The sequence below is a fragment of the Ixodes scapularis genome, unplaced genomic scaffold (assembly GCF_016920785.2).
Source record: "Ixodes scapularis isolate PalLabHiFi unplaced genomic scaffold, ASM1692078v2 PGA_scaffold3__209_contigs__length_174095766, whole genome shotgun sequence".
Taxonomy (NCBI): domain Eukaryota; kingdom Metazoa; phylum Arthropoda; class Arachnida; order Ixodida; family Ixodidae; genus Ixodes; species Ixodes scapularis.
The window spans coordinates 84,907,872-84,921,649 of NW_024609868.1; the positions used below are offsets into that span (position 1 = coordinate 84,907,872).

The 13,778-nt window shown below is 47.1% G+C and overlaps 1 non-coding gene across 1 annotated transcript; it reads left to right on the plus strand.

Annotated features, from left to right (window-relative positions):
- The first annotated feature begins 13,127 nt into the window (after positions 1–13,127).
- On the plus strand, positions 13,128–13,314 carry LOC115322659. The gene has a single exon (XR_003919019.2). It is a non-coding gene; the product is annotated as a U2 spliceosomal RNA (small nuclear RNA).
- Positions 13,315–13,778: the final 464 nt, after the last annotated feature.

Below are 13,778 nucleotides of genomic sequence, written 5' to 3' on the forward strand. Positions count from 1 at the left end.
GTTAGACGTTGGAAGAGCAAACGGGTTTTATCAGCTGCCACCAGTCTAACACCAACAAAGGTGAAGCTTGCAATTTAAGGTTATGATTTAATGCAATTAAATGCGAAGGTGCAAGCGAGCTGGACAATAATGATGCAAATAATCCCTGGAGAAGGGGAACAAGAGGGACAAAGGACAAACATAAATCTCCAAACACAGCTACGTGACTGGTGCGCGACCGAGAAAATCCGCCTGGTCTGGGTATCGAACCCGGGACCTCTCCTTTGTTGGTGTTAGACTGGTGACAGCTGATCTAAAACCCGTTTGCTCTTCCAACGTCTAACCCCTGGTTAGCTCAGTTGGTAGAGCGCTCCACCTGTAATGGAGAGGTCCCGGGTACGATACCCGGACCAAGCGGATTTTTTCGGTCGCGCACCAGTCACGTAGCTGTGTTTGGAGATTTATGTTTGTCCTTTGTTCCTCTTGTTCCCCTTCTCCAGGGATTATTTGCATCATTATTGTCCAGCTCGCTTGCACCTTCGCATTTAATTGCATTATAAACACGCTATTGGACGGACTGCGGCACCCTTGGGGGTGTTGGCGTTCCCACAGACCACTAGCTATACTTCTGGTTTCACTTGAGATGTTCTCGTTTGGATGGCTAAAGACGGTATGCTCCTGCCTCCATGAGCGGAACAGACCATCCACAGTGATCATATTCAAAGAGTGTACACAGACACCTACATGAACGCACACTACCACTACACCACTTACTGACTCCGTTGGCCGCTCTTTTGACCTTTTATACTCGTCATATTTAAGGAACGATTTTCCTCCCTAATCACCTCCGCGATAAATATTGTTACGAGTACTTTTATTTATTTTCAGTAATGCCATTAATCAAAGGTTATTCTAAACGACCCTAGGAATAAATTTCCTATAAAAAGTAAGCGTTCACGCAGTAATTATTTCCGACTGGCGATAAAACCGTTCGCTCCACTGATGTTTCTATAGTATCCATGCGTTCGCTTCCCCGCAAAGCAGTCGTAAAATGGCGCAAGTGACGCCAGGTTTCTCAGTTGTTTTTGTTTGTTTGTGCGCTGTTCGTGTGCGGCTGCGATCGTCTTGAGCTTACCTCTGTAGACGGTATTCACTCAGCTTTAAGCAATGCTGGCGATGCTTGATTGATGAGGCGACGAATGATTTAAGGAAACGAAACGTTTAATGGGCCGAACTTGTGCCCAAAACAAAATAGGAAAGGCTATGGTCGCAGGTGTGGATGGCGGCGTACGTAACAAGAGTATCGAGCGCTGGAGCAACACTGACTGCTGCTCGCCACGCGACGAAGCCATTTGTACAGGCGCGGACTTCGGGATCAATCGGCGCAGAAGGTTCGGCGCGTAGAACATTCGGACTTCGATCAAGCAACACGGTTATCGAATTTACCTGAACGCGACATTTAGAGTAGAACAAGACGGTGCATCTGCGGCCAAGCATCGAACTTCGGAGCCAAGCACGACAACCATTCGGTCAAGGGCGCGCTTGCTTGGAGACCCGCGTCGCAATACGGTGAAAATCGCTATATACTGTAGGTGTTGTGAAAGGCTAGGTATACGCCGTGGTGAGTTCGAAAACAAGCAAACGATGTGGATAGTTTGTGGAAATAAACAGTTATTTTTTACACGGTCATATATAGTCAGCGGGAAAAAAAAAAATATATTGACCGGTTCTTGTGCCAATCGGCTCTGGCGAAACCACCGAGTGACATCGATGGACGCAAGGCACTTGGTGTTTCGAAGTCATCAGTTTCTGGCCGGTGACCCGTTCACTATTTTTACGGCTGGCTATAAGTTTACGTTAAGAACTCATGAATTTGGCATTGACGAGAGCACGCACCCGAAATCAGAGCGCACTTTATATGTAGAGCCCGATCACAATATGACAAGATATAGAGGCATACAATTTTACCGACTAGACACCATCCTTTCTTTTAATATATTACCACGTCACCAGCGCTTTCTTTTTCTTTTTTTTCTCGGCCATAAATAAACAATTCGGCTATATATAACACGAAGCAAACCTATCTGGCACCATTTAGGTCTTTTTTTTAAGTTAGCGTAGCGCTAACATTCCAAACGCTGAATAAATATACGCACATCACAGACACGCTTCTTTTTTGTGATATTTAAAGCCTGCTCAGCCCTACACGAGAGAACAATCCATTTCGGGGAGGAGCTAAGAGGGCATTGGAGACCGCAGGTATACGTTAGCCAGAGTATACAATAGGAGCTACGGTTCTGGCTAATATTTCGACATAAATATATCCGCAGGCAGACCAATTGTACTGTAAAGCAGAATGTCATCTGCAGCGATAAGTCATATCATCTTCTTTATACCCCACTGGTACGCTGAACACATGGCGGCGCTGGTGACAATTCGAGTTTTCGGTCACAATTCGGAACACTGCCATGGCGATGTTGGTGACACGTTAAAACACAAAACCGCGTTGATCGTTGCTTGGCGCTTGGTAACGGGAAACAAACCGGAACGTAGCACAGAAGACGCGCAGCCACACGGTAGCAGAATCTGCCGGCCTCGGTCACGACGTTGCCGTCGAAACGACCGAAACCACGCGTGCGACGAACGCAACCTGACGGTCATCCTAGCCCAGTATACGTAGCACTGTTGGCATTGCTCCGAAACTTCGCTGCTGATAACGGCTTTGTTTGTTCGTTTGACAAAATTAGTGGTAAAAACTTCAAGGCGACCGAGGTGGCCTACGTGTTTGGATTGGCAAGTGAATTACAGTTGACCCTAGCTGTTACTGGCACGACGTGCCCGAGCAAGGAAACCGAAAGAAGATGGGACGAGAGGGCGGAAGTTTCCTCCCAACTGCCTGGAGGAGGAAAACGTCGTGTTCCTCCCTTCTTCTTGTGCCCGCCTGGGGGCGCGTCAGTATCGGGGAGGAAAACGCACTTCTGCTACCTTTTTTATATCCTTTGTTCTTAGAGTTCATTGGCTACGAAACATCATTCTCAGAAGCTCTGTAGGTGTGCGCTGTACCGGAACATCAATTATTTTTTTTATCAATTAAGCCAGTGAAAAGGGTGACAGGTATTGTACTCCCATGGCCATGACGTCTTAGCGTCAGGGCCAACGTCTCAACGTCGTCAAGTAGTCGTTCCGTGTGATACCGACCGCCTTCCTCATTGGCTGTCCTCTTTAAAGAAACCAAAACCTCTTGGCCATCCAAACATATCGCGGTTCAGTGTGCATTCAGGGACTTGTGCGAAATAATGTATAGATATGAATCGGTTTCAGGAGGTAAATTCAAGGATAATCATGATAGGCTGAAGCTAAATGTCTGTGTTAAAAAAGACATCAAGGCGACAAACGCGATATCGCAATGGAAGCTTGATGTTTATTCGGTGGGGTGATTGCGTCAGAAACAGTTTGTAGTCATTTTGTATGAAATTAGCAGATTTATTTTAATTGAAAAGGCATTTTCAGTGATTGATGTCAGAAAGTCGCCGCCACAAGGTCAGAGATTTTAAGCTCTTAGGGCCGGTTGCACCAACGTCGCTTACCTTAACCCCAGGCGGAGCGCCCTAAACCGAGCTCGGATAAGCGCGGGTTTAAATTCCGGTTGCACCAACGTTAACCCGGCTTTACAGACGCGCCCCCAGCTAAACCCTGGATTTGCCTAGGGAATGTAGGGACAAACAGAGCGACCTAGGGAACCCTCTGAGAGACGAATACGATTGGCGGTGAGGAATCTCGTAATAGAAACAAAAAACCTGCAGTAGTTGGCGTCTGCTTTTCGCTGTATTTCTTCAGTGAGTAAGAAATTAAAGGTCTCCAAATTCAATCATTTTTTCGCTTAACTGTCAAAAACAGGAGTCAACGTTTTAAATAAACACGAATGCTCTTCCCATCTGTGATTGTGTGTTTAATATCGGTCGATAACAGATTATTTTGACAGTGACAGTAGTTTTCGCGCTCACATTTTGAAATAAAGTAGCCGTCGGGAGCCCCAAATCTCACCGAACGCGAGAAGGACGCTCTACTCGCTACATCGCTGAAGACAAAACATCATCGAAAATAAGTAGGCAGGTAAGATGACTACTAAAATCAAGTCATGCCTGAGACCGATGAAGTTCAAAACAGTGACGAACTCGCCATGGCTGCTGCTAAAATGCCCGGAAATCGTCGAGTTGTCGTCGCCACAAATAGAAGTTGTCGTCACAACGAATGAAAGCTACGAAGCAAAATATTCCTAAAAAACGCGATCACCAGAAAAGTTACGATTATGGAACGATACAGTTTTCTGAAGCCAAGATTCTACTCGCGAGACAAGAAAAATTCACCGAGGATTGTCTCTAAACTCAGAAAACTAAAGAAATTGACTTTTCGCTATTTTATAATTTAAAAGCGCCGCACTCTGGTGCAAACGGCAGAAGTGTCGACAATCAGCTGATCGCCGAGATCATGTACTGCCACTACTCAACGCGCTGATCGGATTGAAGGATATGTGTTGCAAGTAGAAATAAACAAGGTGGTAAACAACAATACGTTACAGTTATGTGAAAATCAGTCGAGTAAGTACATATCAATACACTCGTTGACAGAATAACCAACGGGAAGACAGACGTGAGCCCCACAGTGTACGTATCTCGGTTAGGGCTAACACGCACTGAAAGTAGAGAGCCAACTTGAAAGCAGGGGTCAATAAACACTTCACGCGACAATATTTTGCATCCCTGTCACAATCAAAGGTCATTCTATCGAGAATCTCACGCTGTTGTAGCGTAAACCCCTTTGTACAACCAATTTCGTCCACCGCGTCGACCGCCACAAACCAGCCGCCATGTTTTAAATCCAGGATTAAGAAACATCCAAAAGCAAAGCGCCCAATGTTGAGCGCTTACCATAAGCGTAGTTTAATGCTAGCTTTAGCGATAAGCGATTTTGGTGCAACCGCATGAAACCGAAACTTAGCTTAGGTTCCCGGCTAAGCTCTGCTTTGCGCTATAAGCGGCGTTGGTGCATACGGCCCTTAGTGTGGTTTAAGATTTCATAGATTGCTGCCTCCAGGCATACACCAATTTCCATAATAACAATCGATCGATCTCACTAATCGCAGAGCCGTGTATAGAGAAAGTTTAGTTAATGGGTGGCGCGTTCAGAGCCAGGGCGTGCACCAGACGCAGAAAGAGGGCTTGGCATGCACTCTTGGCCAACCAGAAGCAGAAAAGAATGCCCTAGCGGTGGTAGCGGGAAACAGTTTTAATCGTTTTAATAAGCGCGTAAGAGATGTAGTAACCTTTCGTGATTTAAAATAGGATGCACGTGATGTTTCGCAGATGATCATGGAGAAAGGTGTAAGAAACGAATGTGCCACTCGAACTCTGTTTGGCTCGGACAGAGTGTGACCGCCCGGACGACAGATCCCCGGCCCTCGGTGCCTGGCGTATACGGATTAGATCGGTCGTTCCGCTAGTCGCACTCTTCCACCATAATTTTGGATGACCGTGATTTTAAACATCAGGTGCGTCATATTTTCAATCACCAAGAGTTACCCCGGCGCACTTATTAAGTGTGTGTCTCGCGACCGCCACCAGGATATTATTTCTCTGGTTGGCCGCATTCGAATTTGTGAAGACGGCCTGGAACACGCCCAGCACGCTTTCGGTCAATGGCGTCTCCTCATTTGCGTCCTATACTTCCCAATGAAAGGCCAAACTCTGTGTATATACGGCTCTGACTAACCGCTTCAAGCATGCGTGAAGCCGCCATAACTTTAGTCCACGGGAGTCAGGCCGCAGTGCGCGAGACAGCTCGTGCCGTCGCATGCCTTTCTCGCGTGCACACAGCGCGGCAGTCACACGTGCTGAAAGGCTGAGGTTCCCTCGATGCATCGCAGCAGTGGCGGTGTAATGAAACCGGCTGGTGGGATCGGTCTATTCAGTGAGTAGTTTTTCATACCTGCTCGTACTACAGCGACTGAGGGAAGAAGTTTGACGACCGCCAAGCAACTCCTATGGGAAGCGCTGAGGGATTCAAAAGGGGAATTGCAACGAGGCGCTCTTTCTCGCTTACACGTCGCCCGGGTTGAAGGCAGTTGCAGCCGAGACTCTGATAGCCTATGTGAGCTGACTAAGACACCATCATAACAAGGGCACAATCCACCTTTTTACGGAAACCGCCTGTTCGAAGTGTTTGGCAGAGAACGCGCGTGCACACCACGAAAACAGGCACGAGCCTCTCGCTTGAAAGCCTGCCATGTCGCTCAAGCAGCTAATGCGCGTGTTTGTGTGCTGCAGCACCGCCTGCCGCATTCCTCCTCCCCAAGTCCCACTCCCGAGCCAGCGCGCTCACCGCAACACTTCCTCCTCTGGCCGCTACACGTACGGGGCTGTATTTCATACTACAGGGGATTGGTGGCCGACTGAGCTGGCGAACACCAGTTCGGAGCACGCGGAGCAAACGCTCGCGTTGCAGAACCCAGGGGTCCAGGGTTCAATCCGCACCCTCTTTCGTTTCGATCTGTATCAGCATCGATCTGGATCAGCATGAATCAGCATCAGGCGCGCGGTCTTGTATCAGTCACCACTGTGTGGTACACGTTATAGACCCCAGGCTACCGGTTGTACTGCACGGGCTAAATTTCTCATCTACAGCTGATCGAGACAAGTCGACTGTTGTGGTAGACTATAAGATCAGGCTGCACAAACATACGCACGACACAATTTTTCCATTTCATACTGTGCGAAAGGAGAAACGAGAAACTCGTCTTCCTCGTTGTGTCCTCCTGCGACGAAGCTTAGCTTATTTGCCAAGGAGCTTAAGGGAGATAAGCCGAACGCTTCCACCCTAGCCTTTCTATATCTCATTTCGATGATTACAAGAAGAAGGCGGAAGTCGTCACTTGTTTCATCAACTGCTCTGAGCGGGTCGTCCACCAGCAGGTTCTCGCGACGGAATGGCGACTTGGGTTGCGATATCAATCAGCGGATTTGTCTCAGCGATCGACGTTTGCGGAGGGACAAGGTTTCGATATCCTAAACATGCGAACGGCGTCAGAAGACAGATGGTGCATCGCGAGGTCAGGCGACCTGCCGTCCGACAAAAAAAGAAAAATAAGGAAAAGAATGGCGAAACCCTGGAGCACGGGAATTGGTAGTCTCAGATTCTGCGGTACCGTAGGGGAACAGGGCTAAAAGATTGCTTCATATCTGCAAACATTAAACCCGTTTTATGTTATTTTTCCTACACAATGTCGCTTATAGGCACGTTAAGGGCTTCCAGCGAAGCCAATTTCGTTAAATGGGGCGCTTCTCGTCTGGATCTCTGGCGTCGATTGGAGATAAGTTGGGTGTAATTGTCGCCTTAAACTGCTCGCCGTAATTGCCGATAATGAGGCTTCGCTTTTATGGCCACTTTGATTATGTTGTTCTTGCTTCTCCCCGGCGATTCATTCTGTGCCCCTTTGCCGCGGCTCGCTAATATGTTGTTCGTGTCGGGGTCTGTTTTCCTTTTGGTTGCGCGAGGCGTTGGCTCCGGCCGCGCAGACGCCGTTCAGTCGGGGAAGCTGGCCAACTGGTCAGCGCCACACTCGCGTACCAGGGCGATGACGTGGTCGGCGTCTGGTACAAACCGGTGGGTCGGTGATTTTAATCAAGAACCGCCGGAGCTATTTCTTTCTTTTGGAAGGGGTGGGGGCGAATTCTCAAGGGTCTATCAAGCCGTAATAAAGGTTTCCCTGGGTAATTAAAGAAGTACTCAGGCACCGTTCCCGCGATGCCGCCGGTCGTTTCGGCCTTCGTGTGAAGTTGCACTCGGCGCGTGCACAGCGTAATCCGGTGGCGTAGTCCCGTGATTCCATCTTGAACACAACACAGCGATGCTAAGAATTAAAATAAAGTAAGGTATCAATCAGTTGCTAGCGTTAGCTAAGCGGCTATGTTCAAGTAGAAAACGGTACTTATTCCATCTTCTTTGCGCGGATTCGCCATTCGACGTCAATAGATGTCGAAGTATTATAGCAGATGTATAATAGCAGATGTCAATAAGTATTATATTCCGTGGTGAATCAACAACGACACCCCGCGGCCAGTCCGCGAAATTCTTTTGGGGCCTAAAGAGCGCTCTCAGCCCAACCTGCCACAGACTGCAGTGCGATTATCCGGGTGGCTTAAGGCCATCAAAGGGTAGAGCATATGTACGCACGTCAAGGGGAGTATATAAGGAATGTTACAGAAATATATGCTAATATTTAACAGGCTGCGATTAGTCGCTTTCTGAAACAGTGCGGGAACACGCGCGGAAAACTTTAAGGAGTATATAGGTCCATCGCACGGGTTGCGTTTATTGGAATTGGGTTAAGCCTGCGGTGCGAAAGCGGGAGCGGGCAGGGGACAAGTTTTTCTTAAATTTTTTACAAGAGCCCCGACTCCAAATCTGTCCCCTTCCATGCCTCGGAGCGTACACAGGTAAGTACGTGCCACAACATGTCTCTCAAAGTTACTTTGGAATTCGAATACACGCTCTATGTGCTAGAACAAGAGAGACACCAACCACAATCTGAAAACATGAAGTACGAAACAGGATTAAAACACAACGTATACCGAACAATAATGAAGGGGTTATCGGTGACGACCACGGCGTTTCAGACGTTGTTGTTTTTTTGACACAAACGATCATTGACTGCCGACGAATCGAGTCGTTTCTCGCATTCGACACATAGAGATGGGCAAGTGAGGAGGCCTGCATGCAGCAGGTAGCACCCGAGCGAGTTGCTCGCAACATGCAGCCCGCGGGCCGCGCATCTGATTACCCGCGCCTGTAAAGCGTGTTGGTTTCTGACGCCTTTCTTCGGCAACCTTGGGCTGCGGTCCCAATTATAGAAAAGTGTGCAGACAGTGGCCGAGACGTGTTTCTTGCTTGTATGGCGGCTCTCGCCCTATGCTCATACAAAAACATATATGCAGACATGTCATGCACTTATGCACGAAGAAAACATGCTTTGAACATGATTGAGGCCGTACATACTTCTATCATGTCTGCAGAACGTGTCTTTTGCGTGATATATTAGCAATGCGACTACGGCGCTTTAATTTTATGCCTTATCAAAATATCTGTTCGTGTCCCTTTCCAACTTCCACGCAGTCCCTGAGGCTACAATCGCCACACTGTCTGCAAACGCGCGAATAACCATAGAACCAGGAAACGATTTACACCTAAACATTGTCAAATGGATTCCATCCTAACTTACAAATAGAACACAGTTTGTTGAAGTTAATGGTGCAAAATCAGGAATTATAAATGCAACATCGGGCATCCCTCAGGGGTCAGTGCTGGGACCTGTTTTATTCTTAAGTTACATAAATGACATTGCAGATGAACTCTGCCCTGACCTCACGGTTCGCCTATCTGCCGACGATTGCTTAATATATTCAAAGATATCAAATCATGCTGAACAAGTCACACTAAACTCGGCGCTAAAAATGATTAAAGACTGGTGCATGAAGTGTAAAATTAAAATACACTACACAAAAACCGTGTATGCGAGGGTAACAAATAATACCAAAAATATCTTTTTGTCGATTATTACATGGACGGTACAACTTTATTGCGTGTAAGTAATTTCAAGTGCTTGGGTGTTAGAATAACTGAATATCTCAATTGGAATGTACAGATATATAAAATATGTATTTCAACGGAAAGAAGACTACGGTCATTACGATGTAAACTAAAAGCCGCTTCACCAGACGCTAAACTAACTGCATATATAACCCTAGTGCGCCCCATACTAGAATAAGCAAGCGTTGTGTGGGACCCGCATAGAAGTTACCAAATAAACAGGGTTGAAAAAAATTCAAAGACGAGCAGCGAGGTTTATACTCTCAAAATATAGTACGACTGACTCAGTCAACGACTTGCTAAAACAGCTCAACCTGCCGCACCTCGAGCAAGGCCGAAAAATAGCGAGATTAAAATGCATGTATTTAATGCATCGCAACCTCTTCAACATCCACCAATGCATAAAACCAAGATCAGGTCGTTTTGTCCGAAGCCATGACCCGAACCAGGTCACACCCATGATGGCCACGTATAGATACTTTCAAATATTCATTTTCCCCCAGAACTATAAAGGAATAGAACTGCCTCCCCCATAATATAATAACAATAGACTCGTTGAGTGGTTTTGAAAATGAGTTACTATGGTTATAATAATGGGGATTTTTGTTGGCTCATGTTATTTTGTTTGCGTGCTTTTTTGTGTGCAAGGCTGTTATGAATTTGTATAGTGTTTTAAATCTACTCTGTATATGTATGACCTGTAAAGGTAACGCGTGCACTAAAGTAGTGCAACTCTACTTTCAATATGTTTTAACACGCTCTGAACTCGGAGGTTTAGTGTGAGCGCGTGTCTGTGTGTAACGGCCAAAACATCAGCCATAAGGAATTTTCTTTGAAACTCTATCCTCCATTGGCCCTCGGGCTAACAGTATTAATAAATAAAATAAATGAATATAAAAAAGCAATGCGATGTAAAAAAGAACGTTTCAATATCGAACCGAAAGAAGGCGTGCCTAAACTCGCTGCCTTCCGCACCGACAAATGGTCACCGAATAAGTTCATTTCTTCTTCCCCACTTCCGGGACCGCGGAGTTCATGTTTCTCTTTCAGCCCTTTTTGACGGTGGATCCGGAAAACGTGCCGCGAGACGTCGACGACCGATCTCGCTTCTGTGCACGCGACAATAGCACCGTTCGAATGTATGGCCGATAGTATGGTCTGCAGGAAGCCTTTCTGGAACGGAACCCGCCGTGACGATTCCAATGGCCACAACATGCACAGTTTCTTTCACCCACCCTCTTTCTTTTTTCTTTTTTTTTTCTCTCGCAGGGTTCGGACACCCTTCCCCCGTCAGTCAGTCGCGAGGCGTCGACACCAACAACAATGGGTGTACCGCTCCGCCGACGGACGCCTGTCGTGTTGACACGAGACCCTGGATGCAAAAAGGAAACATCGCGCTTTTCCTTTCGTTTCTCACCGTTTCTGAGTCCAAGCAAGGCTGGTAAAATGATAAAGGTGTATCACATACGGGGTATAAGTAGAGGCGTAAGAGCGCGCACTGAATAAAGTGTACAATATAATGAACGTTCGTGTTAATCTTGTAGGGTCCTAATTTGATGCCCCGGAAATGTACTTTCTCTCAAGCTAGACAGGCGTTGTTCCGGTAGGTGGACTGAATTACATACGGCTAGTATGAGTGCAGGTTTTATTAATAATACTCAGTTTTCACAAAAAATAAAAAAATATGAAATCAAAATTACTCTTAATTTCTGATTGCTTGAAATTTCGCTAATCGCAGCTGCGCGTAATGGTGCAAATACTCGCTTCTTCGCAACCAGCTGTCTTCTCTTTATTCGCAACCTGATGCTGCCGATAAGTATTTTTACGGAATGACCGATACCAAATATAGCAGGAAGGGCCGAACCCAAATACTGTGAACCTTTTAGAGAGGTACGTACAAACATTCCACGCACAATTAAAAGGAAGTACGCGAGACATGGTACACGGTCTAAATACGGAAGCAAACGGAGCGGTCAGCCTTCGCCAGAGACGGCAACTCTCTGGGCGACGCAGCAAAGCACCCCGTAGTATACGCCCGACGGCGTTGATCCTTTGTAAAGGTGTTCTGCGGCGGAACGTGTTTGACGAGGGGCTCGGGAAGGCGGGACGCTTCGGCAGCAGCGAGACGTTGCTGGCAGCGGTGCACACAAGGGCGCTGGCTACACTCGCCCCTGTCAGTCAGTCACGGACGGGGGCAGCCGCGTACGGCCACAATGGTTCGGGCTGGGTGTCACCACCGGTCCCCCCCTCTGACAGCGGAGCGCAGTGTCACTTGTATAAACTCGGGGCTTTAGGAGGTGTGAAAATACGGCGGAGCAAACTGACACGGCTAGACTCTTCAATGCCGTCGAGGGGGATTGCACTCTGGGTGGAAAGGAGAGAAAAAGTCAGAGGTATCTCACGATTTTGACTGTGGAGTGGTGAACTTTTCGAGAAGGAGCTCTTTCCGCTGTGGTTGAAGTAAACAGTTCTTTCTGTTTTTTTTTTTTTTTTTTTTTCTTTTCTTTTCTGTTGGTGTCCTCACGTCCTGCAGCGTGAGGCCGGGAAAGGGGGGCCCGGGGGGGGGGGGGGGGGGGGGGGGGGAGGCGAGTGCTGACGGGTTGATGGGAACTGTTGACTTCTGGATTTGAGAGTCGAGTTCTATTATTGGAATTTGGAAAGCGGGGTTTGGATCTTCGACGATGGGTGTGAGAGCCTGCCCGTTGAGACGAGCTACAGTTTTTAAAAAAATAAGACGGTGCATAGGGAGAGCTCTAAAATGTTTCTCTATTTGCCTAGGTTCTCTTTTATGCGCATAGAAGGAGGGTTTGAGGCGGACTGGCGTGGCTTTTGAGATGAAGATCGGGTGATGCGGAATTCCTCTCGTCGCATTTTGGAGAGCCCTCTGGGTCCGGCTGTCAAACCGTCGGTCCTAAAGTCGACTGGCATATCATTGTCGACGTTAGGAGAGCAACCGGAGCTTAGGATCCCCTTCCGGGTACTCTGGTGTTTGTGATACTCGTTCTCAATGTCCCCCTACACATCGGTGGAATGGAGGTAAAGACGTCACAATCCGAACATTGATCACAGTTGAAACATATTTTATAGCACAAAAAACACCGTAAGTTGTTTTGCGCCTTCTGTTTGCATATCAACATTCTTTTTATTTGTATACAAGGTGTCTCCATGTCAGTTTATACTGTGATGGTACTGGTCATTTTTTTATATTAATGCGCAGACTATAAATAATAATTCCTCCCCCCCCCCCCCAAAAAAAAAAACAACCTTTAGATTCGTTTTTTTTTTCTTCACTTTCGACGTAGACGTCTTGTGTAATCCGCATATTTCTCTTCTCCCCAAACGGAAGTGACGTAAGAATATATGGGTTGTTGTTCAATTTCTTGTGTATTTGTGTCATTGTCACCGTAGTTAAGGGCGATGATGGTGAAACTTCTTTTGTTATGATTAGCAATGTAAAAGTGAGCGCATGATCACACTTTATATGCAACACCAGCCTCCTGATTTAAAAACCTTTAAAGCTGCAACCTAGAAAAATGAAATACAATCTGTTCTTTCAAGCTTAATATCTGATATGGGTCTCATTGGCCCTAGATATTAAACATATTTTTTGGAAATGGTGTTTCTACGGAGCTTGCCTTGGGGTCACAAGGGTTAGCCTGGGATTTTACTGCCACCGGGATAGGCCCATTCTCTCCCTGGGGAATAACAATGCATTCAAAAATAAGTGCAGAAAGCATTTTTTTCCAAGCGCTCTGTGTTGGAGGCACACCGACGCGCGTCCAAACTGAGAAGCTGTACGCGTCCATAAAAATGAAACAACCCCGAGCTTCTTTGTAAACAAGCTCGTAATTGCCAGCATCAAAAGCACCACCGTCCATGCGTAGACACCATATTCGCGTGAGGTGAAGGTCTACGCGAAAGGCGTGCCGATAACAGACTGTGGAAGCCAGTGTGCGACGGAGACTAGTGACACCTTCGGGGTGGACTCAACTTCAGCGGCAGGCCTCGTAGGATCAAGACGTCGCCTGATTGCCCTGATGGTCTACTGGACATTGCGAAGGCGGGGCTGCGGCCAGACCGCGGCGTCCTCTCCGATGTGGAGCTCAACCTATCGGGTCACGACCAAGGTCAGGAAGGCATCAAGACGACTCAATGTG